The sequence below is a fragment of the Alnus glutinosa genome, chromosome 9 (assembly GCF_958979055.1).
Source record: "Alnus glutinosa chromosome 9, dhAlnGlut1.1, whole genome shotgun sequence".
In the NCBI taxonomy this organism is placed as follows: Eukaryota; Viridiplantae; Streptophyta; class Magnoliopsida; order Fagales; family Betulaceae; genus Alnus; species Alnus glutinosa.
In genome coordinates this window covers 4,026,622-4,030,827 of record NC_084894.1, presented here as the reverse complement: position 1 = coordinate 4,030,827, position 4,206 = coordinate 4,026,622, and positions in this window count along the sequence as shown.

Below are 4,206 nucleotides of genomic sequence, written 5' to 3'. Positions count from 1 at the left end.
ATTCTAACCATTTAATTTGAATGACTATAGACATGATTTTTTATTTTTTATTTAAAAAAAAAAATAAAAAAAAAAAATAAAAATTGATAAAATACCTTAAAAGCTGTAAAATATCTGATTCGTGTGAACTTTGCGCAAGTGGGAAATGTGAGTTGTCATTGGTTGGGCCCACATAAAACTCATGCTTTTCCTTTCTGGACACGGGCTCATACATGTGGGCCCAAATAATTCTTTTCACATAATATTGGTCTGTGGGCCCATATATTTCAAACACGTGAATAATTCAAATCATGCGGTGCACCTTGAGTTTTGCACTTGGATGCCCCCACAACGTTGTTTGATGTTCTGCCAATAAATTTCTTCTTTTTTCATTAGGGTGTGCTCGTGGCCCATGGGGAACAAAGTTTTTCTCTAAATTGGGTCGGAGAAAGGATTTTTAATTAAAACAGGCATATGTTGCTTTTAGAACACGTGAGAATAAAATGCTCTAAAGACATATGTCAATTTAATAGACAGTGTAGGGCTAGTAAAACGGGTACCCGACACAACCCGTTAAGACCCGCGACCCGTTTAACATAGACCCAAGCATGACCCGTTTATGTTAACAAGTCGGGGTTCCAGACACGACATGAACACGATAATTTCACGTGTTACCCGATACGACCCGTGAAACCCATTTTTAACATAATGGGTCGAACCGGGTCGGCACAACCTGTTTGACCCGTTTAGTCGTTCATTAAAGACTTCAAGTAAAATTTCTAGATCACGTGGTAGGGGTGAAAATGCGGTTACAGTTAGCGGTTATTGGCCAAAACCGCTAACCGTAACCACCTAGGCGGTTGGCGGTTATAAACCGGCAACCGGTTTTATTTTTATTTTTTTTTTGCTGGTGTCCTACTGCTTACGCCGATTGCCAATCATACAAAAACAACTAGTAGATTCACATCATCAACCACAAAGATTTAGATCTAAGACCTATAATAACAAATCAAGGCCTAGAATAACAAATCAAGGTACAAAAATTCAGATCTAAGAAGCAATACGATCTCGGTGACCTGGTGAAGGCGACCCGATCTCGACGAAGGCGACACGATCTCGGACCATCGGTGACGGCGACACGATCTCAACGACACAAAGAGAGAGAGAGATGAGAGTAGACTAAGAGAGTGAGAGTCGAGAGAGAGGGGGAGGTGTGCTGCACACTGTGAGTGAGAGAGAGATTTTGTTTACAATAGGATGAATCACTGAATTAGGTTTTGTTTTAAAACTGTATACACTAAAACGACGCAGTTTTGGTGTAAAGACCAAAACTGCGTCGTTTTACATATAAAAAATATAATATATATAGAATAATAAAGGCAGAACCGCTAACCGCCTTTGTAAAAATTGCTAACCGCATATGTAGGGTTAACGATTTTTAAGGCGATTTTAACGGTTTTGTGGTTATACGGTTAGCGGTTGCGGGTGGTTATTTCACCCCTATCACGAGGTGTAAATATACAAGAAGAAAAATAAATTATTTCCCATAAAATCAGGATTCGTGCATAGATAATCTCTAAAACGTAAACTTTATTACGATTAGATGCCGACCAAGCAGGCAAGCATCACGATTATGATTTTAATACCCACAATAATGATGCTATAAAAAAATTAAAAATGAAAATCAACTATTAACATACCGGCGGACCCGACGGTACCGGATGCAACATCCGCGAAAAAGAGAGAGAGAGAGAGAGAGCGGCAGAGAGGCGGGGAGAGCAAAGATGTCGGTAGCGAGCACCGAGCGGAGAGCAGAGACTAGAGAGACTGAGAGAGAGAGCGTCGAGCGAGTCCAGTTTCCGATTGGGCCTCGTGGGAGGAAGAAGAAGGGGCGGCGGCGTGGAGCTGAAGAAGAAGAAAATGGAAGAAGAAGAGAAGGGCGGCGGCGCGGCGAGGCTGGAGGAAAAACCAAAAAAGAAAGAAGTTAGGGTTTTCACTTTTCCAATTTTGTGTTTTGATTTCGGCTAAAACAGATCATTCCAAATTTCCCATTCCCCCCCTTTTTTTTTTGTTTCTTTAAAATAATAGTAGTACTTTTTTTTTAAAAAAAAAAAGAAAAGAATGAATTAATTATGTCTGGCGGGTCATCCTCGGGTGACTTGCGACCCGACCTGCCAGACCAAGATAAACAGGTCAACCCGTTTATGACTCAAACCCATTAATTTTATGTCGTATTCGTGTCGAGTTGTCAGGTATGTCAAAATTACCAACCCTACGACAGCGTCCAAAAAATGTCATAAATTTTGGGGTAAACATATGGAAACACCTTTATGCGTGCTTTTTGTATGAAAGTGAATGATGTTTAGTATTGGGGCACTGTTTTTGTTGACACTTGAAAGTTGGTGCACATGAAAAGCAAGCTGAAAGAGGTGGCAGTGTTCATACTTGGTCAAAAGGCTGAGATAGGCATTGTAGTTCTGATAGGACAAAAGGTTCGTAGGTAATGAGCAGCTGTGGGCCCAACTGACCTCCCTTATGTGGAATGAATGTGGCTTTTAGTGGGCCGGGCACAGGCCCAATCATTATTATTTTTTATTTTTTATTTTTTATTTTTTATTTATATCAAATTAAGAAAAGTTGTGCTTCATGATGATTGCTTGCCTTCTAAGCTCTAAAATTGATGGCGGATATAAGCTCTAATTATGGTGTCATAGAATGTTGAATAGGATTTGTTTCATTGGCATCAATGGCATGGCCTATTTTTATGTCCTTTACTTTCACGAGTTTCCCTTTTAATCCCCTTCAAAAATTTATATAACTCACCAATATTATGTCTTATAACTTTTATTTCTCGTTTATTACGAACTGGCATGTCAATTTATATGGTTCTTATCGTATCAGCCACTTAAATATGGACCGCCACGTATCAATCATTTCTATAAAATGTAAACTATTGCTTGAGTTTATAACGATGTTGTACTAAAAGTTTCGGTACCCCAAAACATTTTTATTATGCCATATGAGTCGGCTTATAGCCTTATGCTCTAGAATATCATGAGGGGGGCACAAGCGATCAAATTCCATCTTTACAAACGCTAAACTTTGGCTAACTAAAGTGATTAGAGCAATCAATTTGTGTTTACATTTTTTACTTTCACATATATTTTTAATAGCACGTGTGATTTTTACATGCCTTTTTAATTAATTAAATTAAAAAAAAAAAAAAAAAAATCCTCTAACCCAATTGAGAAAAAAACTTTTATGCATATTCATTTGTTTTGAGTTTATATGTTGAATTTTATACAATTCATTATCATTCATATGGAATTCTAAAAAGGCCATCAACCCTATAAAGTCTATTTTGGTGTAAGGAATAACGTGAACGGCCTGAATGCTCGGACAAAGATTATAGACAAGAAAAAATCTTTTATATTTATAATTTAATATTATTACATTTAACGGGATTGATGATGTCATATTATTTAATTTATTTTTTAATAACATGCTAACATATTTATCACGTAATATAATCATCACCGTTAAATTATAATCATCATCACCATTTCAATTAAAGGGAGGATCCAATTTGTCATCGAAGTGATCCTGCGAATGAGATAATTAAAGAGAAGGCCCAGTATGGGTCCCAAAATAGAATGACGCAGTGCTGAGGTGGCCTCTGGCCCATCACGGGACCGCATCAGGCCCAATCCGACGTGGCACGCGGAAAACCGTGTGGAGAAGCGCAGAATCCAAGGGGAGCGAGGGAAAAGAAAAAGGAAGAGAGGAAGAGGGGTAAAATAGTAAAAGTGAAACTAAATTAAAAAAAAAAAGAAAAGAGCATGGTCCCTCGATGATATGTAGGTCGTGAGCTGTCATAAGGGGGCGACGGGACACGTGTCCGGGTCCCAAACCCCGGGGTGGTCCCATATAGCTGGACACCTTGTACCGACACGAGTTGTGGTTTGAGCAACGTGGGCGTCGAGATACGAGTACTATTTCTTTGTACAAAAAGGATGGAAAACAAAATAAGTGGTCCAATTGAGTGGGCTTCAAAAGATAGTAGCATCTTTTCGTCAAAGATTAGGTCCTCCACCATATATATATTTCAATTTGTTGGACAAGTGTGTACAAAAGATCTTTAAAGGAAAAAAAGAGTTTTTTTGGGAATCAAATCACTGCTATAATTGATTGAACCTACTATATCTCTAAGGAAAATGACTTTGAAAC